Genomic DNA, 26,813 nt, shown 5'->3' on the forward strand with positions numbered 1-26,813 from the left:
CATCCCCCCGACACCACATCCCTGCCTCCTGTTTTCCTTACGCGCTGCAGCTGTACGCGAAGGTGGGGGCTTGAAAAGACCTTGAGAGAGGAGTTTCTTTTGAAACCAAAAATAGCCCATCATGATTTTATTATCTTTTTTTTTTTTTTCTTTCAGTCAGCATATCACAATCTTAAATTTATCACCCATCTGTAGCTGAATTGACATACAGGAAACCTATCTAATTGTGAGTTGGAGGGCACAGGGCAGACCCAGTTCACCAGCCGCTCTTGGAAACAGTCTGGCTGGAAATACCGTTTTCAGCTGCTCTTTGATGAGGTAACATCAAGGAACAGAGCGACTGCATGCACCGCCCCGGCCAGTGCCAAATGGTTTGCAGGCCCAGTCAATGCTGCATTGAGGAAAGAGGAAACATTTGCAGAATTGGTCAAAAATGAACTAGATGGGTTTTAAAGCAATTACTTTCCAGACTGTTTACCCTGAATGGCACAAATACCATCAGCCCATCCTCAGAGGCCTTCATGGGCTTGACCTGGTGGTCGTGGCGATGCTAACGCGGCCCTCGCGGACGCTGCCCGGCGTCGCACGCGTGCTCGTCCCGGCAGCCCACGAGCGCAGTCGTGCAGGTGCCATGTGCTGCCCCGGTTCATTCCTACAACGGGACCACCTCTTCCTTTCACCTTTTCAACCAAACACCATGTCCGGGGGCTGCAGAGGGAACAGCCCCTCCTGGACACGGCAGATGGAGGAGCCACGAGCCCGGCACCGTCGGGGCCGGTGTGAGCACCGTGCCGCTCCACGAGCCCGCGCCCGCCGCAGCTTTACTGGAAATAGCTACGTCTGCGCCTTGCGAGCACGTTAAAAACTACCTGCCAGGTTCAGCCGACGTAAATCCCCATAAATTCATTCACCAGCCCTATTCCCGGAGAACTGCTGCTTAACGCTCTGTTTCTTCATAGCTGCAGTTTCTCTCAGTTTATTTTAGCGGCGGTGCCTTGCTCTCGGTTTCACCACACACGTCCTCTATATTGCTAAAAAGGTACTGATGAACATGAGCGGTATTACCAGAAATCACATTCCCGTTCCCGTTCCTTGGCTCATTTCTCCCTCATTTCCCATTACCTTCCTATTTTAAGACTGCATGCATGACATACCTGTCAGCTAGATCCACTCAAATATTTATCCAGTAATTTAATCAGTGAATTTCATGGTAGGTTGCTAACTACGCTGATGATTTTTCTCCTCATTCACATAGCTTGGGTTGCGGTCTGTCCGGGGGCTGGAAGGATGCAGGTTCCTGGGGATGTATGAACTCAGTAAAGTTTATAAACTAAAGAATTTCTGTTTTTCCTTGCTGCCTTGAGGCCTGCGGTGTGCCTCGGCTGTGTGCTGCGCTGAAGGGGAAGGGGAAAGCGCCCGAGATTGCACCGGGGCATCGATGTGACCCCGCGTCGGTCTCAGCTGTGGGCGAACCTCCGGCACACGCCGGGGGAAAAGACGGGCAGAGTCCGCTGAAACGGCGTGAGGAACCTCAGCTTTAAATTTCAGAGGGCACTGCACCCCTTTTTTTCCCCCTCCTTATCCGCAACCTGTCTAAAGCCAGTCATTTCGGAGAGAGAAACAGCAGTCACAGTAGAACACTATTCAACAATAGGACACTATTTCCTCCAAAGAAAGTTCTTTCTTAAGCCGATCCCAGCTCCCAGGCGAGAACAACTTCAGGAGGTACACCAAACCTCCAGACTAAGCTCTTGAAGCCCACCACGATCCCAGGCTGGAGCACTCCCAGGCAGAAGAGCCTCCCCAGGGGCAGGCGCCAGGGCTGAGCCCCCAGAGCATCCCCCGCTGCCCCCGGGCTCTGGCGGTTCGGCCGCTCAGCCCTTTCCTCACCTCAAACCGGGGCCAGGAGAGGCAGGAGCGAGAAGTGGCACCCGCTCAGAGTGTGAGTAACAGCGCAGCAATACGTTGCCCCGGGGCAAGGCATGCTGCACGCTCAGTGATTTCAAAAGAAGTTTTAAAAAAAATAAGAAAAGAAAGGAGGAATGAGGAACTAACTCTACACACCCTGTAGGTAGGTTCTGGCTTCCCCTGGGAGAATGGTCGTGTAAACCTCCAAACACGGTCTGTTTAATGTGTTATAAACAGCTTTTCCATTTTCTTCTTCCCCCTCCTCAAACCTGAAACCACCGCTTCTTTGCCAGATAACGCTCTGCCCTGACAGGATGGGAGAGATGTTGTGTATGTATAGATAGAGATACTCTATCATCTGTTTCCATTAATAGGTATTAAGAATAGGGATAGAAACGATAATCTCACTCTGCTGCATCCTGTGCCCAGTCTCCAAGAATCCCGTTACTTAATGTTTGAAACATCCTTTGGAGGTGGATGAACATAATCGCCCCCACTCGTTCCTGGCGCTGGAAGCGGCACTGTGCTCAGAAACACGCTCGCCGCGACCGCGGGCTTCTGCTGCCGCAACTCGGCAGGACGCGTGCCTGCCCTCCGCGGCTCTGCTGGACGGGCTGAGCTGGCGTGCCTGGGATCTCCCAGGGCAGGGTAGGAAGGCAGAGCGAGATTAAGGAATTTTATCATGTTCCCAGGAAAGTTCAGTACAGAGTTCATTGATTTCTGTGGAAGAGAAGCCGTCCCTAAATAGTTTGCGCAGCTGGGAAAGAAGCCCAGGAGATCCCAGTGTCCCGGCCTCTGCTCTGACCGTGAGGCTGCACTGCTCCTGGAAGAAAAGTGGGACATGGGGGAATTTACAGTCTCCTACAGGTTGCTCCAAAAAGAAGCAGCCTTATCACGTGATAACTAATATAACTCTATAATAACTACATAGTAATAGAACTAATCCTCAGCAAACTCTGCAGAGAGGCTGCAGTGGGTGGAGGCGCACGGCTGCAGACCGTGCCTTGCGGAACACCTTGGCAGTCTGACCAACACAGCAGATAAGTGGAGATTGATACAACCTTGTCAGAACTGAGGCTTTTTTTTTTTCCCCCCTGTAGTACCCATACTTCGCTGAAATTCCAGAACTGATTGCATTTTCCTTAGATATGTCTCCTGCAGAAGTGGCTCAAGCTGTATTAGGGAATAACCTCAAACTTACTGAAATTCAAAGCATTTTTAGTGTATCAGTAACCTCAAACAGTTCTTGTTAATTCCTGAAGTAGTACTGCCGTCACTTCTCAAACAGCATTAGCTGGTTTTAGCCAAGCTAGGAATATGAAAAAAATTCTAGGCCGGAACATCTCTTCTTAAGACTTTTGTAGATGCAGTCAGACTAGGTAGTGCCCTGCTTTTCTCAAAGCTCTCTGAAAAAATTATAATAATAATTGCAGTATATTAGTTAGTCCTCAGGGATAGCTCCATTTTCCATGAATGTAACCTTTACTTCTTTGGGATGCAAGCTATTTGTTTTGGCAGCCTGAAACAGCCCATAACTTCACCATGATAACCATTTTTAGTTTGGCCTCTAGATTTTTTTTTTCTTTTTCAAATCCATCTGTCCTGAGAAGTCAAATTCTTGATTTTATCTTGCACCACCCACTTCAGAACAATCCCTCGTCCTCTTGCCTTGCTCTCTGCCTTTCCCTTGCCTCCTTCTCAAGGAGATTCCTGGTTTTGTTTCCCTGTCTCTGTGTCAAATACTCCTGTCCCTGAAATTTCTGGACTCTGAGGTAGGGAGGTTCCATAGTTATTCCCTTGCAATAACATCTGAATTACTTTTGTTGAATTCACAAGTTTTAAGAACAAGAAAAACAACCCAGAAATAATTTTCCTGCCTGCCAGGTCTGAGTATTACATGTAGGATTTGGATTGTTAGTTATTGCGTCGTTACTGGGAAGAGAGATTCTGCTCTTTGGACTTAACAAAGCTGCTGCTGATGGGTGCGTGCATGAGAAAAGAAACCAGCTCTTCCCCCATCCTTTTCTGTTGCTTTCAGATGAGAAAATAGCAAAAACATCTCTGCAAGAAAAATCATTCGGCCTAGCTGGCAGGGGTTTGCCATTCAGCAGGTTCATTCAGGCTGTTTTCACGGGTGATTCTTTTTTCAGATGTCCAGCATCCAAATATAGCAGATGTGGGTGTTTTCTATATTTGAGAAGAGAAAAATAGACATTTTGATGAGGACGGCGGGACCGATGCAGAGCGTATGCAAAGTGCAGAGTGAGACCTGAGCAACCGGTGAGAGCCCTCAGTTGGTTTTGATCTCCACATCATCCTGGAGGCAGCAGTGGGGAGGCTGTGATTAAATTATAGCAGATCACGGGGCTGTCCCACCTTGTACCAGCACCAAATTCCGGCCAGAATCTGCATAAGGCAGAAGGGACATAGGTCTGCCTTTGCCCTGTTCCTACAGACTGTGTCCCCCATGAGCTACACAGCCTTTGCTCTCAGCAGCTTCCCCAGCGCAATCAGACCTGGGCAGACCCAGTGATGGGCAGAAGAATTATGTTGAAGAACGGTCTTAGCAGTGCTGGGAAAGCAGCAGGGATTTGAGAGACACTGGAAAAAAAATGCCTTCGGTAAAACACGTATTTCTTCAGCAGTATTTTAGGTGTAGGACCAAAATGATGTTGAGTGTTTCTTGCTTCCCACAGAGTGAAAAGCTGTTCCTTCAGGTTCATCCCAAATCATCTGTGTGACTAATTCCCTCTTGGACTTAGCAGGGAGAGACGCGTTGGCCTGTTAGGCAGAGAGTTAGCAGGGATTATTTGGTTTATCACAGTCAGCTTTCCTACACTCCAGAGCTGCTCTTACTCCCAGCCAGATGTTCAGCGGTGGGCCGGGCATCTGTGCAGTGCTTCACCAGACCCTCTGAGTCCTCGCTGACAAATACCTGCAAAAATACTTCTTATCCTCTTGGCTTGTCATGAGGACTGCACAAAACTGCCTCACAGGCTGGATTCATAGAATCATAGAACGGTTTGGGTTGGAAGGGACCTTGAAGACCATCCAGTGCCACCCCCTGCCCCGGGCAGGGACACCTCCCCCCAGCCCAGGTTGCTCCAAGCCCCGTCCAACCTGGCCTTGAACACCTCCAGGGATGGGGCAGCCACAGCTTCTCGGGGCAACCTGCCCCAGGGGATCACCACCCGCACAGGGAAGAATTTCTTCCCAATATCTCATCTAAATCTCCCCTCTTCCAGTTTGAAGCCATTCCCCCTCGTCCCATGGCTCCCCTCCCCGATCCAGAGTCCCTCCCCAGCTCTCCTGGAGCCTCCTTGAGGGACTCATGCAGTCGCCCCAGGTTTGCTGACAACCAAGATTGCTCAACAAACGATGTTGCTTTTTTGGTAACTGATGCATAGATATTCTTCAGTAACATTAATGGGTTTACTCCCATGATTAGGAAGAGACAAACTTTAAAATAATAATAATTAGTATATTATTATTAATAGATTTCACATTTTAATATTTCAAAATACATATATTAATGAGTTAATGTTAATTTCTAGCTAATTAGCATCAGGTCGCTTTGCTTATGGGCTTTGCTCAGTTGAAGTCTCCTGCTTCTGAGAGTTACGGTTGAAATTGACTTGCAGCATCAAAACTTTTTTTCCCGGCAATTACTATTGTTTTCAACCTCTCAGCCTGAGGAGGTGTCGGACCGATCTCTCCTCGCCATAGCTGGAGGCATCCCGTGTCTTTTGAAGGAGTGTGAGTACAAACACACCACCTCACAGGCTTCGCTCTGCGTCGAGGGAATGGTTCGCACCACCCGCGTACCGGCAGAGTGGCAATTAGCCCAAGAAGAGAGGGTGACAACCCTCGATCCTTGTCCTGGCCGCTGGGACGGGCAGCGTTGGAGGCGGCTGGTGGCTGATTTCTGCCCAGGGGAGCTGCTCCTTGGGGCTGCCCTCCCCTTTCCCCACCTTCCTACCGCCTGCTTCGGTGCCGGCCCCTCCGCTCCTCCCTCTACTGTCCCTTTTCTCTTAGGGAAAAGTATATTTTGCCCCTAATATTTAGAAATGAGCGTGGTTTTATTTGAATCTGTCATTTCCTATCCCCATGGTTACTCCTAATTCAACAATTCTGTAAAGAATTTGCCTCCTTGATGGTGTCTAGGAAATGTCTTTGTTTAAACCTGCTCTGCCAACCCACTGACATAACCTAAACTCTCAGATATCTGTTTCCTCGCACACAGGTGTCATTCCTCTGGATCTTTTCAGTTCTACTGCTAAACTGTGTCCCATTTATTCTGGTTATCTAGAAATCCTCCCTTCCCCTCCAGCCCCCAGTCCACCTTTCATCCCAACCATCTGGAAGACTGCTGTTCGGCAATGCTATCTTGGTCTAATTTGTAAGAAATAATTGATTTATTGCTGGTACATACCTTTCCTGATTTTCCTGGGCATAACAGGCTGTTCTGGTCTTAAGGAACTTCATATAAATTGCGGCCACATACAGCATATCTCGGCGATAAGGGGACCTGAGCTCAAAGGAAGCCGCATCGTTTCTCAACTCTGGGGTTTCGGGGGGTTTATTTTAATAATACCCCGACTTCAGCATATACAATCCACGGTACTTGCCAAGCTTAAAACAACAGCCACAGGAGGATCCTGTCCTACGTTTTGCAACCGGTTCTCACATCAACAGAGCACTGATCCTGCATGGAATTCATTCCACATTTTATTCATTATCTGAATGAGTTATCAAGACAGCGCTCTGCCTGGCTGGAGGTACCAACATAGTGCAGACGGATTTTTTCCCACAGAACTCTCCGAAGCGATACTGTCAGCACAGCTATATTTAATGGGCTCTACCCGTGCAGCCGATCTCTCAGTGCAGAAGAAATCGTTTACAATCTCTGAAACCCTACACTGCTCTCTGCCACGGAGCAGGAAAAAGTAACATCTACCGTCATTCCTTTTGCATGTCGCCGGATTCAGGGGGAAGGGAAAGCTAATAAGACAATGAGGACATTGAAAACAATATTGGAAGAGGCAGAACGAGGCGAAAAAAATAAAAACCAGTAGTCAACATCTGCAAGCAATCTTTAACCACAGCTAAAGGCTGCCTTCAAATTCACGTGTCATGCCCTACTTACCTTTGCTTCAGGCTCAGTATTTGTTTAGAAATAACCTGTGATCTTCCGTGTATCATTGCTATCGCTGAGTGAAGAGTTAGGACAAAGACTGTTGCATGCAAAGAGGTTTCCCCCGAGTTAAATGCCGCTGGGCAGAAAATAACTGACATTTTGGGCAGATAACGTAGGGCGGCTTTATGTGCCCTCTGAGTTTTCTGTGACGTACCCCTGCAGCGTGCCTGGAAGAGCTCTGTGCCACACGCATTAAGGTAAAGGTCATCTGTCCTGAAGTGATTTTGATGAAATAAAATTGCCTGTTTCCCAATTTTTAAAAAGGTTCAGTTCATGAATATGGCAGAGAAATGCCATTACACGCTGATGGGGGGACGGAGGCAGGCGGCGGGGTGATGGTGTGACCTTCACTTCCCATCCGAAATAAAAGCCGCTCGGGGTGAGGCAGAGGGGCCGGTGAGTGATGCCCGTGAAACCTGGGGTGGGGGCACGGCTCTGCTCCCCGCTCCGGATGCCGTAAGCACCATGGGGGGAAAACAGCCATTTTAGTGTGGTTTGGCAGGATTCAGCGTCGGAACAATGACACTGATGAAAAATAAACTGAGCAGATGACGCAACACAGCGTGGACAGCAGCGACAAGAGGGATGGAGAGCACCTCGCCTGGAAGGAGCAGTGGCACAGCCGTGTCAGGCAGCTCGTGGTGGTTGAAAATGCAACAGGGTCACGGCAGGGAGAAGGTCAGGAGCTTACATGAGGTATTTTCCACCTCTGTACATCCAATAACCTATTTCCCATGTCTTATTGTTAGAAATGTTACCGAGTTGGGAAGTGTGGAGGTCTTGAAATACAAACATTTAAAGACCACCTCATAGCTCAAAGCTTCATGATCAGCGTTCATTGCCTCTTACCACGCTGTATGTCGTGTGCCTGCAAGTCCCTTTTTTAAAGTCATAAACCGCATAAATTTTAATTGCCCAACTCAGGATTTGCCCTTCTACAAGGCATAGGTTTAAAGTTGACTGCTCCTGTGACACAGTTTAATTCTTAATTCTTCAGTTAGTCTGGAAAAAATCCATAGTCTTTGTGCCCACTATGTCCTCCTCCTCCCCCCGTTATAAAAAAAATACCAAATGTGCAGGTTATAAATAACACAAGTTATCTAACATTTCACCATATAAGGAATGAGCAGAACTGGAAATGCTGATTTCTTTTTTGCCTTTAGCATTTAAATTAAATGGACAATGTAGCAAATTGAATATTCCCAGCAAAAACGCCTTCTGTGTAGTTCTGGTGTTCTCGTGTCTTGCTCTGAGCTTTGTTGGCCCATTTGCTGGTACTTCAACAGCCACGAATCATCCCTTTGATGTTCTATTGCTAAAACATATCAGTCTCCGACCCATTTGAAAGCCAGGGAAACCGGGCTCCTCCACGCTTGGGTTACGTCCCGTGTACGGGTAGGGACTGTTTGCTAAAGCTTACGGGACGTGTACCTACTCGCCAAAGACTATCGTGAGCTCAGTAACACCATCTTCGTTGCTGTCTTTAGCCAGAGAACAGATGATACTCTGAGGGCAAGCACAGGCAGTTAGATCTCTTGTCATACAGATTAATCTTGGGTTAAAGATTGAAGCTAATCTAGGGCTAAAATTGGAGTCTGAATTAATTGGTTGGTTTACACCCTTTCTTCCCTTATTAAATAATGGGTATCCTTCCAGGTCCCTTTTCCCCATGAGCGGGAGCTGGTTCAGCTCTGGCAAGCTGTGCCCTTCCCTCTGCGCTTCTCCTCTGAAGCCTGAACTGCCCTCCCGTTAATTCGTACGGAATTAAAGAAGAAGGCGAAGATATGAAGCTGTTCTGAACCTCTCTCTCTCTCTCATACGTGGTGATATCAGCTACTGAAAAGCAGTTTTGTATCCCCTGGTAACACCAGGCTCAAGAAATATTTCAGGACTAAAGAATCTGGCTGCCTGGTTATTAACGGTCCAGCACTCACTTTGGGTTATCTCCCACCCTATCTGCTCACAACCGGGTACAAAACCAGTTCTGTAAGTAGCTGAAAATAACGGAGAAATTGGGAATTTGGGAAGCAAAGTGAGGTAAAGCATCGAACCGCAGTACATGTTCTTTATGCATGTACAGCAGCATAAGGAAACTGTGGGAAGCTAATTTGCAAGCCTGTTTACTGAATACCTGGAACAACTCCCATTTCCCATTTAAATGAGCTACAGGAAGCCAAGTGTCTAATTTGCTTCTCCAGTACCTGCTTGTTCCACTCATTTACGTCCTTACCCTCGTGCGTTTTAGCAGAGCATCTCTCCTGGCGTTTCGGATGTTTATTGCTGCATCTACAGTCTGTAGTGGCCTCTGTGGGGAGAAACACCCTCACGCTGCTCGCGCGCCGGGCTGGCCGCCTCCGTACCTGCTCGGCGCTGCGTGGGCACAGGCAGCTCTTCGGAGTTCGGGAGAACAGCAGGTCAGGTTCATAACGTCCAACAAATCCCTGGGCCAAAACCGGTATGCAGCTCTCTCGGACGCTGAGGAAGAGTCGTCCCTTCTGCAGTTAATGCTAAAGCTGTGCTGTGTCGACGCCTGTTTGGTCTGGGGACATCCGCTGTTAAAGCTCGCCGTACCTCAGCAGCGCAGTAGTAGTAGTATTTAAAGTAATCCCCCCCTCCCCACACACACACCCCAGCATCTCAAGGCTTCTTTCCAACCTCATCTGCTCAGGGCTAACCCAAGCTGTGAAGAAAGTCACCGATTTTGTCCTCTCCTTGGAAAAGGAGGGGACGTGGCTTTGGATGTGAGAACTGCTCATGGAAAATGTCCTGGTTTTAGTCCCTAAAGCTCAGCTGTGCATCTCTAACCAATTATGGGCTGTGTTAATGTCGCTGCTTGCTTTCTCAATGGAAAATTGTGAGAAGTATCAATAAATAATGGCAGTTCTGAGAGCACTGGGCCAAGGTTTCTGTGTGCCTATGGACATAGGTGTATAATGGTTCTTCACCATCTGTGGCCTTTCTGAACCAAAAGTCCACTTGGAATATGCCTCTAATGGAGGAAGTGGAAGGTAAATGCCTCTGGTTTAGCAGTTGAAAACTCTTGTTTACCGAGGAGTAAGATTTGTAATGGCACAAAGCATGGGGGGCAGTATTTGAAATGCCTTCTCCGACCAGTGCTGGTAAGATGCTTTCAGCAGAGCCTGCCCCTCCGATTAAAGGTTGGCTTTTTAGTAGAATGATAGACACCAGCTCACCCTCATACATTTTCTGCATTTGTTTGTTTGCTATTGACAAGAGAAGAAAATTCCTTTATTCTTTCCTCTCCTCCCCCTCCAGAGAGGTCAGGATTTATCCCTGAATGATTACATGATCTGTTTCATGCTAATTAAATAGAAAGTGAATAAGAACTATCGTTTATGGAGTCCTTAAGCCCAGAGGTCTTATTTTACATTTCAGTACAAGACTGAAGGAAATTGAAAACATTATTCCTTAGAGAGCTGAGATATAAAAACACTAGGAAATATTCATGTAAGCAGAGCACACAGAAATATCTTTCATTTATGTTCCCATTTGTTAAAACAAAACGGTACTTTTTTAAGCAAATGATGAAAAGTGAATACTTCCTCACAGTAGGAATGTCACTGGTATCAGTCTTATAACCAGAATGACCATAGTCCCCCTCCCAGCCCTGGAAAACAGCCTTTACAATACAGTGGAGTGGGAATTCATCCCAGTAGGTGACCTGTCTTCTTAAAGCCATTGTAATTTACTCAGTGTTCTTCTTTAAAAATAATCATTTAAAGAAGGGCTGGAAAACGAGCTGTCATTCTTCGAGTATCAACGTTTGATCCGCTGTTTTGACTCTTCTAAGCACGTATCATTATGTCTTCCTCAAATACCATACATAGTGAATGAAATGCCTAACCAGTAGTTAAGAACGGCGTATTTTTAAATCAATGCTGAACACTAAGGAGTTCAATGGAGTTCTAATAAAAAAACCCCAAACCCCAGCAGCTAGCAAACTGGAACCTGCAGCTGCTTCTTTTGCTTCCTCAATGATTTAGGAGTAATTTTACAGGCTTTATTACATTACATGATCTCACCCTCTCCGCTCTCCAGGTGGATGAAAACTTGTTCATTGAAATGATCTTCCCGTGAAGCCGCAGAACTCAGTTTGGTAGAGGAAGAACGGGGCATAGGTGGTAAATGTTTCTAGGACTGAATCACCTAGCTCTTGATACCACTGCTAAATTAAATTACAGTTCCTGTGGAACCTGCCTGGAGAGAACAATTTTAAAGCAAGGCTCATAGTAAGGCAGGTAATCAGTGGAAGGAAACCTTGTGATCAATCAACGTACTGCTGGAGAAGATGAATTATGGAGAGGCTTTGTCTTTAATTGGCTTTGGATACAGCTATAGGGGAAATCCCCCTCTTACCTAAGGTCTTGGTTGACATATATGAACAAGTGATTCAGTGGAAAGTGTATGGGGAAAGCAGCAACAACCCCTGAATGCTACACCAAATAGCCAAAGCCATTTATCTTAGCGACGGTCATTAAAGAAAGACCAGAAAGTTCCTTTCTCCCGTGGACGGTCTCAGTGAGCTTAGGGACATCAGTGCAGTCACCCATATCATCCCCGCAGAGCAAAACGAGGGTGTTTTCAACAATAACACAGAGCTGAATGAAGCCATTGCTGCGAAATTTCACAGAGTTTGGAAAACTAGACAGTGTGAATGTCCTTCCTCCAAATGTGGGAAACACTAGCTCAGCCATACTATCCTCCATGGCACCTTCCTGGAGGATTGGGAATGTACCTATCAAAATCCCTTCGATTTCATGGTTTTTCACTGGCTACTGATACCAATGAAGTGCTTCAGGAATCCTTCCATGCCCAAAGCAGCTGTTTTGCACCTGGTTTTATGGGAAACTGTGAAATGAGATTTTCTCAAGATTTTTGGGGGGTTGAGGGTGGGACGAGACCTGACTAATTTAAAACAACTATATGAAGCTCTATTACTCAAGGAAAAGCATACGTTCTGGAAGAATTCATTACTAGAAGTCTAATGAACTGTCAGGACCTCCCATTTCATGGTTTGATCTTTTACTGATTTCCGATAAATATTTTCAATCAGGAGGGCTGACTGCAGTGACTAATCTTGGAAAAATCTTTCATACCAAGAGGAAGGCACAGAACGTTTGCTTTTCTGTACGTAAACAACTCACAGAGAATAAACGTAATACTATAAACTGATTTTCAGTTCTACAAAATACTGTGCTAAGGCTGCTGGAAATTTTTCCGTCAAGATGGAAACTGGATTGTTAGTTGAACATTTTTATTAGTGTCTACTTCAGTTACATTTCCATTTTCTGTTAGAAAACTGATATTTTTTTGGCTGAAAGTTCTTCCCTCCTCCAGTTCCCAGTGCAAAAATGTCCAACCATTTTCTACTAAACAGGATTTTGGCTTTCAGGTTTCCAAGAAACAAGGCAAATATATCCACCGCATCCCTTGTCTAAGCCGCTGGATTTTACTACAGCACCGGGCAGGTTCTCAGCTCAGTAGAACAATAGCGTGCGATGCGTGCCAGCAGATAGGCAGGAAAATCGTGTCTCTGCCCCCACAGCTTGCAGCCTGCAGAGAAGAAAGGGAGAGGAAGGAGAAAGAGGGAAGATGTGCATAAGCAGACCTTTAGCTGTGTGTTGTGAGGCCAGCCGTTCTGCAGAAGAGCTCCGGTGAGAACGTGTGCCTTGGGGTGACCTTTGGAAGAGGCTGATGTGGTTGAGGGAGGAGGGAAGAACGGGCGAAAAATAATGGTGGAAAGGAGAGAAGGAAATGTGCGAAGGGGGAGAAAACTGACAGAGAGAGGGGAGAGATCAGAAGAGGGCAAAAAACCCCCGCAGGAGAGGAGAGCGATGGTAGGTGGTGGGGGACCCGAAGAGATAGGGAGGAGCAGAGCAGAGGGGACCCCACAGTCGGCGTCACTGCAGTCAGGGAGAGCAAAGCCCGGGGTTTCGAAGCTGAGGAGGTGGCAGGGGACCGGAGCCGTGCCTTTCCCCACGGCGCCTGCATTTCTGTGTGTGGGGTGCCCCAGTTCGGTGTTCCAGCCAGGTTTCTCTGGGGGAGGAAGGGAGGAACTGGAAGGTTGTGACTTTTCACCCTCCCATCCGCTGCTGGGTGGCAGTGTTGGTCCCAGGGCTTTTGCCCCCCTGGGGGGCAGTTGGGAGCTCTCGGTGGGCTGCCTGCGGGCAGCAGAGTACAGCGTACGGTGTCATTAAACTGGTGGCTGCAGATAAGGTATTTACTGCAGTGGAAAAAGATACACAGATGCATGTCATTCTTCTACTCTTAAATCTGTAACAGGCAGCACGGCTGAGCGAGCCAGGCGATCCTATTACATTTCAAAAGGTAGCTCTAAGGATTCATCTTCCCCACGCTCCGCGCTCCCATATGTTGTGTGAATGAGATGGCTTTACTGAAGCTACTATCTCTTATTGGCAAGATGGGTATATTCCAGGAAAGCTATTAAGTGAAACGTCTAAGTCTGATGCCGATGGTATTTCCACCCCCCAGCCCCAAGCAAACTAACTTTCTTCTCTCTGTCTGTCTCGTGTATTAGCACACATGAAAATTTTACTGATATGAATTATATAAATCCACCGGAGAGGCTGTTCTGCAGTAGCACAGAATAGGGAGGCTCTACTGTAACACAAAAGCACATCGTGGATGAATGGATATAACAGAACAACAGAAAATCATTAACAGTCCACAGGCCAGCTAAGTGTGCCGACCATAATGTATTCATATTTGCTTAGGTTTCTCTTCTGATTCTGACTAGGCGTAAATCAGAAAACCTGTGCAGCCATATCATGGATCCCAGGGAGAAATGCACCTTAAAAATTGATGGCTGATGTGCCTTCTCTTCGGCAGCCCCGCTGGCTTCAGGAGGGTGACTGACATCTTTTGGCGAATCGCATCCAAGTGGTGTCAGACATCGCCACCTCTCTGGCAGCAGAAGGTAGCACCATTGGCCAAGCAGTCCCCAGACCCCCAGCGTCCTCCTTCATCGCCTTGTTCATGCTGATATGGCTCAGACACAGTGGAGCAGTGGAGTGGGGAAGAAAAGAGGATGAGGGGAAGACCGTCACATGGGAGGTCCTGGGGTGCTTGAAGTCTAGAGGTCAGGGCGCAGATCTCCAACACCCCCTGGCAGAGCGCAGGCAGGCGGAGAAGACTTTCACAAGCAGCGGTGGAGGAAAGCCCCATCCCAGGTGGGCGTTTGGGCAGGGTGCCCTGGTGCTCCCCGCATACCCAGCCTGCAGGTGGAAGCAGAAATGCCAGGAATGTTCCCCGGAGCGATGATGAGCCAAGTAACCAAAATACCTGGTTTTAAGCCATCTCCCTGAAGCAGGTTATGGGTGACGGAGCCTCCCTGGCTCTCACCAACACTCCCTGATAAGTCACTTAATTGCTCCCCAGCTGTCCCCAAGTCACGTTCACTCAAACACCACTTAGACACACCATTAAGGTCTGTTCCTCAATAAACACTTCCCTCTTCGGGAGGAGACAGAGCCCACCCAAGTCTGGCCAGACGGTGACAATTTCCTCTGTGCTTGGCCATCTGAGTCAGATGCAAGAAAAAAATCATTGTGTGCATGAAAGTCCTTTTTGTCTTGTGGGGGGGGGTGCGGGGCCCTGCTGGCATCTCGACGAGCTTTTCTGTTTCCTTGCTGGAGTTCTGTGCCATGCTCCGTTGATAAGCTGGGGACACTTCTGAGAAGCCTCATATGGAGACAGTCCCATTCGTTTCCTGCAGCATGGCCAGATGCAAGCAAAGGGCTGCACTGTTGGTCTTTGCAGAAGATCTCTTGCTTGCAAGGGATTTGGGATTTGGTTCCTAACTTGGTTTAAACAACAGACGCCTTCTTTCCCCAAAGGGAGAGAGCAACCTGGGTCCATGGGGAAAGGTGGCACTGGCTCACAGAGCTTCATAGGGGAAGGAGGTGCGTTTCATATTCATGGGCTTCTCCTTGTATAGGAGGACAGCCGTGACATTTGATGTAGTATGTCATAAACATATTACTAGTTCTGGGTTATGGAAATTAAAATGCAAATCTACTTTTTCTGCATGTAGAGTGCCTTTCCAGTGTCTTTTTGTGTTCACTGGACACTTTAGTTAGTTGAGTCAGACCACTGAGGAGAACCTGGCTTGTATATTGGGTGAACATGTTACCACAAAATCCTTTAGTTAACCAGCCCAGGGCATCTTCAGCTTTCAGCTTAAACCCCTCCATATCTGCTGCAAGAAACAAGGGGAGCATATGCGAGGGAAGAACTGAAGTGAAATATGAGGCGAGTTACTGAGTGGTTTCATGGTCATCTTCCCCTCCGCTGAGGTGGTCAGGGAAGGATGTTCATGTCAGTGACACTCTCCAGCTAAACCTCTGCTCCTTTCCCTGGACCAAAGCCAAAGGCAGGAAGGGGAAACCAAGAAGCCATCAGCGCTACAGCCCTGCCAACAGGCGTGGAGCTGTGCACCGACAGGAGACCACGAGACATGATGGACAAAGAAGAATACGTGTTGGCAATGAGCTCTTGATTCATATTTTAAACAAAGTGCAGCAGGCGAGCTTCCCGATGAGTTCAACGTTTGGTCTGGGGATACCAGTTCCTGTAAACATATTTGTAGTCATGCTAGTGACTAAGTCGACCTCCTCCTCTATCAGCAAGCTAATGACAGCAGAGGAACAGCCAACTCGAGCTGTTTTTGCAGCCGCTTTCCCGACTGGAAGGAGAGGGTCCCCCAGGTCAACAGCTGCCTCTACCACTGAGGCCAGGGTGAGGCCAAGGCAAGGAAATGAGATGCCACTAAGATAAAACTTGGATGACTTGGTTGCTTTGGTGATAATTGGCGTGTAGGGTCATAATTGCTTTGGGTGACTGATGACATTATTTGGAGGGGCACAGGTAGTCAGCAGCCTGGTTCTCGTTGACTTTGAAACCTGAGCCACGGCACAAACAGTCGGGCTGTTCTCAGCTGCTGATCATCTTTTCAGCAAGGCATCCCAGATTTCCATGCCTCTTTGGAAAATAGGTCTTGAGATCCGAGATTAACATTTCCCAAGACATCTAAATAACTTAGGGGCCTATTTTCTAGTATTAACATTTTTTTTAGCAACAATAGCTGTAGCTTGGATGATAGATTATTGCTTTTTATTAAGAAATTACTGAGGTAAGTCCTCCAAAAAGTTGTGTAGCTATTGTTCCAAACTGCTGCTGGATTTCCAAGGGGTTCTGCTACAGTGCCCTCTATGTGAGATCTGTGGTTCTCCATCCCCAGGGAGCAAGTGACCACCCTTCTTTTCTTGATGGCTACATGGATAAAGTCCCAAATTTTTCTCTTTTGAAGTATGGGTCATGGTACAGAAGAGGCTGAGAACCACTGGTCTATATTTATAATTTCCTATTTTGTGCCAATGCTGTTATCATTCTCCTAATACACAGCACTTTTATCTTCCCAGGGGTCTACTTCCTTTGAAATATTTTCTTGGTCGTTTTTTTTTCTTCTTCGCATTTTTGCACTGACATCATCTGATTGAAAATAAACTTTTTTATTTTGTTTTGTATAAAACTGGCATTCTGGAAGCAAGATATTGCTACATTTCCTAGGACTTAATTGTATTTAGGTCTAATTGTTCTTTATTTAAAATCTATGGCTAAATTCGTGTTGACCCAATAAGAGCAAGTGCTAGGAAGAAAAAAAAAATAATTATAGGATTATGAAAATAATGGGTTATTACATAGGCTTTTTCTTAAATGGAAAGAGGTAATTAATCAATTGGATTGGTTTTGCATGGGCTATTTGTCTATCAAGTATTGTGAACGTTTCAATACGTTTCCCTTATTCATTTCGAATCCCCTGCTGAGCCAATAATATTTCCAAAAATACTTAGGCAGGGGGTGAATTCATCGGTGTCCTACTAAATGATAGCTTGCCAATATTTTTGTGATCCAGCCACAGTAGGGAAGTTAGTGTCATTTAAAAAAAAAAAAAACAAACAAAAACCAACGAGAAAGATGATGCTGAAACCTCTGTCATTGTTTCCCTGCGATAACTGGGCCAGAGGGTGCACATCAGCGGGTACGGGAACCTCGTGGGAGCAGCAGGTGGAGGAGCAGGAGAGCCCACGGCAGCAACGCGCGCTGTGCCCCACCGCGGTGCCTGTAACGGCAGTCCCTGCGAGGACCTCTGACATCACCATCCACTCCCAAAAACGCGGTTAATAAATATCTAGGGTGAAATCACTGCTGAGTCACTGTATAAACATGTCCCCTTTGGCCTCATCAGGGCAAAAAGGAGCCGACCTCTGCTACGCAGGCGTTGGCCCACACCAGTCTGCCATTAGGCAGGTTGCCGTAAATGGATTTGCTGCCAAAGGGTTCTCGGAGATGAATTTTGGCTTCAGTGACTGCATTGGACATTACCTGTGCGGCTGTAGGTGCAGTCAGCTGGTTTGCTACCCAATAGCCAGAGCAGGATCCCAGGTAATTAAAAGGAAAAGTGCCTAGATGGGGAATAAGTATCAATTTTCCATTACAGAGGAATTAATTAGGAGACTGTGACAAACCCCCTCTCTTGCCCACTTTACTTGTCGTTCTGGAACGTGTTCCTTGGGTGAAGAGCTGTCATTCCCAGACATTTCAGCGTCACGGCAGGTCCCCGCCTTTGTGCCCGGTCCCCACGCGCTGCCCCGACACGGGGGGTTCACCGTGAGAGCCGCCAGCAGAGCTGGAATGGTTCCAGCCTGAAATACATCCCTTGCATCAGAGACCCTGTGTTGCAAAGGGGATACCGCATTGCTCAACCTCCTCGCTGACTGCCCACTTTTAGAAAGCTGTAGCAATAAGCAGCGTTTGGAGGTCCGGGCTGGTGGCTGGACCGAGCGCTGGTTTGCCCTTCCCGTGAGCAGGGTTAGGTCTGCCTGTGTCTTTTGTTCTAAATTCCCATTTTTCTCCAGTAGTGTCAGCCACGTTTGGGTTACCAGGACACGGCCCTGTGACAGTGTAGCCCTAAGGACAGAGCCGCTGCCACCCCAGGGCTGAGCATCTCTGCTTTTATTTTATTTTATTTCATCCAGCGCTGCTGCTGTAGGAAGTTGGCATTGAAACAAAGTCACGTCACCGGTTCACTGCAGTCCCTGTAAGTCCTTCAAGCAGGCTTTGTTTATTCCTCATGGAGGTGCTCACTCGCACGAGACCATTATGTCTCAAGATGCCGACACTGAAAGGACCTTCCCAAAGCATCCGCGGAGAGGCCATCCTTTTGCTCTCCTCCCTTCTCCCACCCCTTGCCGTTCCTCGGGCCTCCAGAGAAACGGCACTGTGAAAGACCGCGTGGAAGCCAAGCGAGGAGCTGTAGGGACCGCTTTCACCTGCTGTGAAGTGCACAATAGCTGGAGGCTGAGACGACTTTCTTGATTCTTCTAGGAGAGTCTCATGTGAGCTCTCAAAATAGGACTTCCGTGGCATGCGAGCCAGAGCTGAATTTCATCCCAGCCCCACTCTCTGCTGGAGAAGGAAAAACTTGATATTATTAACTTAAGAGGTGAGGTTAGCTCAGGAGTCTGTGCCAGAAGAGGCTGAGATCCCTGCTGCACGTTGGGGAGAGCTGAAGGATGATGGTTACAGGCCGGGGTAGGTGCCCAATTCTGTCGGGTTTCAGCTGGAACTGAACGGCTGATGCGCCCTTGGAAATCCCAGCCTACAATTGCGCCCTGCCGCCGTTACAACAGCACAAAGACAATGTGGTAATGTCTGCTGCGTTACAGAATCTCTTTATCTGAAAAAAAAAAAAAAAGAAAAAAAAAGAAAAAGTCCTGTCAGACTAATCAGGGAATTAGCAGTATTACAAAAGTGCTCCTCACAAATGCTGAAATGCAGACATGACTCAGATTCATTTTCAGATCAGGAAACTTATCGTTCTGCTGTGCAGCACTGGCCTGTAAGAGAGGTTTCTGGCTTTAACACGGATTTGTTTGGTGGCACTTGGCAGAGAAATAGAGGGCTTTTTTTTTTTTTTTAAATTATTATTATTTCAAAATCTACTGGAAAGGATTTACCAGCCTTTTGGAAACGTTACATTTTCTCTATTTTTGGGATGTTTTTGACCTTTCTTAAAGACTTTAGTTGTCCAGGATTGTCACATCTGAGTTCTTTAAATACTCATAAGGGAAAAAAACTCACAAAGCAAATGAAAGGTTAGTGAACTTTGCTTTATTTTGTTCACAATGCGAACTTTCAAACGATTGGAAAATAATTTCCTTCTATTTTGAATGATAGAAGTTAAAGATAGGAATGACCTATTAGATCACTGTGAGCATTTCCTTGACAATGCGGTTCTGTTTCACTAATCGGAAGAAAGGAACAAGAATTTCGGAGGCTGAGCCATTCCAAGGGCCAATAGTGGCGTATGGAGACCCTCATCCCGAGGAAGACCTGAGCCAACTCAGCAGGGACCGGATGCCTTCACCACCCGGCTTCTGTTTGGTGGCCTTATGAAATGAATGAGTTGCGTCTGTCCGGTGCGGAGTGGCCGGGGATGAATGGCACAAAAAGCACGACTATGACTGCTCCATTTGTCGGCTGTTTTGGCAGCGCGGCTGAATAGCAAAAGGATGTGGAAACTGCTCAGAAACTCCCAAACAGGGACCGAGCTATGTGGAGGAACCTGCACTTCCTTCACCCTTTGACATTTTATTATTAACTACTAATTTTGAGATACATAGTCCATTTGATGAGCACAAAGAGAGCCAGCTTAGCACAACAATCATCTTGTTGGTTCAAACCACCCGTCCATGCTCCAGCACCCACATGACAAAATTTGTTTTCCACAGTGTTTCCTGGGCACAGCTTAACTGGAGGATAATTTTTTAGTAGGTTTTTTTTTTTTTTTTTTTTCTTTTTTCCCCCTAAACCAGTATTACACTAGTAGAATGTATTTCACATGGCAGGAAAAGAGTTTTTCTTGTCCGGTTTGGAAGTAATCATGGAAAAATCTCTTACTGTATCTAAAAACTGGAACAAATTGTTGCTCTGCGGTGTGCAGCTCCTGCCCACCGCCTCTCCAGCAGCTCCTTGGGACAATCTCATTCAGTTCGAGGATTTTCCACAGCCAAGCTGCCCTGCGGTTTAAAGGTCCCTAAACAGTATCAGAGGGTTTTGCTTTCTCCACGTCTCCAGAGGGTGACAGGCACAATTACTGCTATTCCGGTTAAAATTTATCCTGAGCCTTCATGGCACTTTATTGACGTGGGCTGGGGCGGGCTCAGTGCTACCGTGTCGTGGGGGTGATGTATAGGCCATATATCGCAGCCTGTCAGTCCAACGCACTCCAGAAGCGGTGATGGCACCTCCTCCGTGAGCTGACTGCGTGTTAGGTATTCAAATACTGTTAATGTTGATCTTCATAAGGCTGGGCTGTACCCCGTAAGCACCCGCAGAGACCTATCTCTTCTTCTCACAGATGCAGAATAAAATCCTCCGTCTTTTAGGAGGTGGGAGAGGAGTTGGGTACCATCCCAAGCATGCCAAGGGTAGGGAGAATTTAGCGGGAGCCAAACTGTCATAACGTACCGGTTAGAGCCAAATGCAAGAGTTGCAGAAGCAGCTCTTTCCTTATCAGAGACGTGAGTGTTGTATGCGGAGTTGGGATACGTAATCCAGCTGGAGAGGATCACATCTGAAAGGCAGTAAGATCTAAAGAGGCTGAGGTTGTCTGGGCATCATTGTGTCACTGGGAACGTCCTGTTGGGTTGAATCCAGGTCTGTGGGCCACGTTGCGTCTGCAACCACCGAGGGGTGAACCGGAAAAGAGGAGAAGTCTGCCGACGGCGGTGTGCAACTGCAGCGCTGTGTCCTTGCTCAAGTGTCCCGCCGGTTGGGGCACAGGCACGCTGGCTCCACACATCCCTCACATGGCCTCCACCATGGCGCTTTCTTTTTTTAAAAGAGCAGTCTTTCCGTGGTGGCTATCACTTTGGTATCCCTGCTTGCCCAAGTGGGGCAGTTCCCCATGCCGTAGAAGACACAGCTGATGTAGATCTTTTCTCTTGAAAAACAAGCTGCTCTCAACACCTGTCCTGGGTTCTCCTCCCTGGTGGCCAAATCCAGGTCACGGTTGAAAGAAGAAACAGATCCCCATGCGCTGAACCCTGGAGAACTGCAAGGCTACGGCAATTGAGAAACACTGGGCTGGAAGTGCAGCCTCCCGCTCTCTCAGGTATCATACCTCCATAAAATCAGTCCTCCACTGATTTTAGAAATCTGTGTCTCTCTGTCCCCTCTCCCTTCTTCTCTCCTGAGTGTGGCACCAGGGAAAGACACATAAAGACGCTGTGATAAGGCAGTTAGCTGAGCTCCTCTGAAGCTGCATGTCCTGTGGGGTGCCTGTCCAGATGTATTCTGAGGGTGGGATGACACGTCTGTGGGTTATCTGGTGCTTCTGAGAGCCTTTGGTGGTAGTTACCGATGTTAGGGGGTAAAAGCCACACAGATGAAGATTTATGTCCATGTGTATAATGCCTCCTTAAAAGACTCAGATGGGAGAAACAAACATGATGACAGAAAAAAACCCTTTTAGCCTGTGCATGCCCATTTACATGGCCGAGCAGAAGCGCCCAGTGACTTTTGAGATGCCTTTGGAAACTTTGGCCAAGCCATTTCTTAAAAGGCCTTTAAAGAATCCTGTTTGATTTGGAGTTTTCCCCGCGTGGTCGTAGCTGCAGAGCATTTCATTCCCTTGATTTAAGCAGAGTGCATTTAGTCCTCCTGTGTTTGTGGAATATTGCATGTCCTGGACAAGCCCCTCTACTTCCTAGTTTTTGAGAATGTTGTTCTCTACTATAAATTTCTGCTATATTTATCTCATCATTTGTATTTTCTCCATGCGATTCTTTGCCCTGACACAAGTTGCTTTCGAGTGGGTCGGCCCGTTGAGCTCTCTTGCTTTCCCTCTGTTTCCCAGTGTTTCTTTTGAACCGATATGCAAAAGCACACATTTCACCTTGGCTTTTGGCAGCCCCTTCCCCTCTTATCTCGTGTTCCCGAGCTTTTAGAAAAGTCCTGCAGTAGCCTCGCCTGACTGCTGGGTGTCTACGTCTTTTAATAGTTCTGCTAAGTTTAATTTTACTTGATTTTGCTGCTTCGTTTTTATATGCATGCCAGACAGCTCATCCCCTCAAGAATGTCCTGAAGGCATCCTCTGCCATAATAAATAACAGAAGTGATAGCTAAAGTATACATATATAAATAACGTTCGCTCTAGTGTGTGAGTTTGCCTTGCAAGTACGAAAATGTGACCCAAGGTCTGCACCTCTGCGTTCAAATCCTTGCTGTACAGTGAAATGAACTGGAATGTGCTACAGCGATTTTCTTTGATAATGTCTGGCTTATAATTTACTTTTGGCTGAAGCAATCAGTGAGGGAAATCCATTTGAATAGCTTTGTGAGAATGCTTTATTTTTCTGGTGCTGCAGGCTGCAAGTTTCACACTCTGAGACTAAATCCCTTTTGTACCGTCCAGGTCCTGGGGAGAGACATTTATTTAAAAGTAGCTGAAATGAAGCACAGAAACAAACTGTAAGTGATTTTTGGCATTGGAAGTGCAGTGACTGTAGAGCAGTGGCTCGGCTCCATATTTTAATAGGCTTTAACGTATCAATTATAGTGCTGAGTAGTAATTAGGGCTATACTGCAAAATGCAGAGTGACCTCTAAACCGTTCCAAAGTTGTGGGAGCTGGTGGGAAGGGGGATTTGGGACCAGACTGAGTTCTGGTAACCATACCACAGGGCACGAAAGAGAAAACGTGACTATTAAAAGATGAATCTTGTTTCAGCAACGCAGGCAAGCCTTGCCTACGCGCCGAAAGTGAAGCCAAGTAAATGGGCTGAGCAGTGGACAACCCCACTGGGACCACAAGCGACGGCGTGCTGGTCCCACCAGCCTGCACAGCCTCCGCCTGCTCCGGGAAATGAACGGCATCGAACAGCCCGGCACCGCTCGGCCCCGCTCAGCTGCTCGGGAAGCCTCCGGGGAGGGAGGGTGAAAGCTGAGAGCTGGGGAATGCCGCTTCTCCTTTCAGCGTGGCCTAAAGACACCCCTAAAATTCCACCCTACAAAGAGATGCCTGGCCTCCAGATACGTTCCTGCCATCCCGCACTCAGCTGGTGAAGCTGCACTGGGTCTGGCTCAGAAAGGGCACTCCAAAATTTCAGAGGACAGGGGCACTGCAGCTCCTTAATAATAATTACGTTAAGAGTGATGCAAACCACAACGTTACAAGTTTTCTTCCCTTGCTGGTTGTTTTCTGCTCAAATTGCCCTGGAGACCGAGCGAAATATCCAGTGGCACTGTGGATGTTCTGTTGTAGGGATGGCAACCTGTGTCCACGTGAGGCTGCCCGGTCAGTCCTGTCGTCTCACATGAGCCAAGCCCCAGAGCTTCTCTTCTTTTCAGGGTGGAGTCAAAGCCACGAAGCACTTCTCCAACGTTTGTAGCCAGTGATCAATTGTAAGCTAAGGAAATATTTATTCTAAAGCGTAAACTGAGCAGTGTGAAATTTTTGCCCAGGATATTCCTCTTGATGTTACTATTTTGATACACCGAAGTTCATTGGTATAAATAGGGTGCAGTTGTCATCACATTTAACTAAAAAAAGCCCTCCTCAGTTGACAGCATAGGTATCATAAAGTCACGTCACCCCCTACTAAGTAATTTTCAGTGGAGCCATACGCAAGCCTCTGAATGACAATTCTGCTTTTCTGGCCTTGGCTGGCATGTAATTTAGGAGCAAGGGAAGGCTTTCAGAAGCAAAGATTTGTAGGCTTGACACAGAGCACCAATGAATCATATACTTGAAAATTTTATCCACCATAGTTGAAAACAAAAATCCCATCCAAGCCAAAAATGCAGAGCGGGCCCCCTGGATGTGACATGGCTTGGCTCGCCGCCAGGAGGCTTCAGCAATCTTCTAGCACGGTTGGAAAGACGCCAACAAGTGTCCTTCATGAGGGTGGATGGAATGAAATGTTCACAAGAACTAATTTCTTCGTGTAAGATCCCACAGAGAGAAATGGCTGTACTATCCTCATGAAGAGCGAGATGAAACTTTATCCCATTTTAGGACTCGGTCTTGTCTATCCAGCAAAGTACTTATATGGGCTCCATTACTGTCCTGCCGGAGCGTGTCATAGTCTTTAATGTATTTATTTTTGTGGGTAGGAAGGGCTGATACTTGTGCTTCAGACGGTGAAGACATGAATGAGAATGCAGTATTACACCCCACACTGAGAGAATGGACATTAGCATCCCTCGTCTCAGCAGCAGAGTAAGGAGAAGTTTTACTTGAGTGTATCTGAGCATAAAAAGTAAAGGAGAGGAGTCAGTCAGTACGAGGGTAGGGAGAACTGCCAAGACTCAACTGCATAAGTAACACGTAGTAAATGCTTAGAGTCACCTTGCCAGACAAATATTTGCCTTTCACTTTGAATGAAGACCACATCATGTTCTAACTAGTAGGACCAAGAAATTCCACGCATTTTAGTGAGTTAAGTGTCCTACAGAAACTCCCATGGTAAGTGTATGAGGGCAGACTTTGGGGCTTTGCTGGACAGACAGAAGAGAAAAAAAAAAAACAACTCAGGAAGGTATTTCAGTGGAGGAAAAAAACAGAGGGACTACTGGAAGTTGGGAACAGGGTGGAAAAAAGCTTTGTAAATGAGTGTGGCCAAATACACCGCTATACTTAGGGGATAGTCTTCACATTTGGCAACGGTCAGAGGGGTGGAATGCAGGACCTGAAGAGGTCAAAGTCTCTAGGGAAGCACTGGAGAAGAACGATGTTTCCTCCCGAGATCAGATTAGCTCTGAAAAATAAGTTATGGGAAGAATTAAAATCTAAAGACCACAGTCCTTGGTCATTTCCAGTCATTTTCAACAACCATGTAAACTTTTTCTCTTGTTCAGTGAACCAAATGCAGTAGACCATGGTAAACAAAGGACAGCAGTAGAATTGTTCTTTTTGTGACAGATGTGACCTTGGTATCGTTATTTAAGGACTACACTTAAGGGTAATACTCATTGTTCTTGGGTCATTTGCTCTGTCTGCTGTAATAGCCTTTTATGACCAATTTTTTGGGAAATAACTGATTTTATCAGTTGTTACTAGGTTGTTACTAGGTGAGTAGCTCTGGTTGCACTTCAATGCAACTAACTCAGTTTTAATGAAAATATAAAAGATAAAGGAGGAAGGCTGAGACGGGCCGGCTACTCGATCACCGGGCTGAGCAAGCGCAGAATTCAGACCCTGGTTGTGACCCCTGTTCACTGCAGACTTCTCTTTATGTTTTTTGTTGCTTTAAAAAAGAGCCAGAAGTGACGCCTTCATGATTTCCCTTGGGGAACTTGGGATCCAGAGGTCTCTGCATTCAGTAGGAATCTTTCCATTGACTTTGACGGCCTTTGGACTAGTACCTATATTTCCATGGCATTTCTGGGACGTGTGTCTGAAATTCACTTGCTTTCCTTGAGCGTTCGCATGCATCATTCTGGCTAATACATTTACTGCCATAAATATAGCGTAGTGCACAGTTATGAAGTTCTCCAGCTTTTAGTTGGTAGGAAACACTCTCTGATAGTTTGCCTAATTTGCCTTTCCAGTCGCATCCTATTACAGCTCTCCATATCCCCTTGGGCCCCCCTGAATTCCTCTTCTTTCTGGCACCTGTGCAATCATGTTTTGTTACCTTGTATCATGTATGTAAACATGGAAAAACTTAATCAAAATAAACAAATATATCATTTTTTTTCACAATATAGGTACTTATGTACCCTTCAAAGGCGTATCTGAACCACCTGAATAAAGCACTCTTTAGCAACTATTAATGAAGTGATGTTTTCACAATGCTTTGAACATGTAAAGTGGTGAGAGTTTCCAAGCGTATCATGAACATTGTTATCACTGCTATACAAAAATCAGGAATGTACTGAACTTCTGTGAATCCCTCCCAATTACCGAGGACTTTGTGAGTTGAAGAGAATCAGCCACGACAAACTAACAGATACTCTTTCTTCCAACCGAGTTGTCCTTTTGTCTCCAGAAAATGGTATAAAGTGTAATTTTTTTTTTTTTTGGCCGTCTTGTTTATTTAAGCACATTTGTCAAAGCCTACCGCAGAACGATTATTCTAGCTTGAAGAAATCCTTCCGGGTCAGAAAGTCCTTTGGATGGCTCAGATCCAACTGCTCTCCCTTCCCATTCCTCCCTTTTAAGCCCTGAAAGTCTGTCAAAGTCTGGGCTGAATTCCTGAGGCCAGTTGGAGTGTAGCCCGCCTTTTGTTCCCCGCTGCCAACCGCAGACAGCTACGTTCACCGGGTTTTGTAGTCACCAGCTTTAAAACCCCTAAGTCCCATTGCTTCCTTTGAATGGCCAAATGCAAAGCAATGCTTTAAACCTAGGAATGGCTTTACAGAGCTTTTCACTTGTCGCGTTGGACGGACTGCTGGGCTGTCTCTGATTTCAAGGAAGAATGCCTTAAGCAGCCTGTCTGTTTCTTAAGACTATCGGAGGTAAGGCTAAAACTTGCAAAATAACATCTGGAAAGCCCAGATCATTCTCTAATATCAAAATGCTGTTTTCTTCCTTGAGGTTTGAAGGCTATAAATACAGTTTTATCCGTGTAATTAATTCAGCTTAAAGGGATGTCTTCCGT

Source organism: Charadrius vociferus, unplaced genomic scaffold (assembly GCF_000708025.1).
Source record: "Charadrius vociferus isolate BGI_N301 unplaced genomic scaffold, ASM70802v2 scaffold430, whole genome shotgun sequence".
In the NCBI taxonomy this organism is placed as follows: Eukaryota; Metazoa; Chordata; class Aves; order Charadriiformes; family Charadriidae; genus Charadrius; species Charadrius vociferus.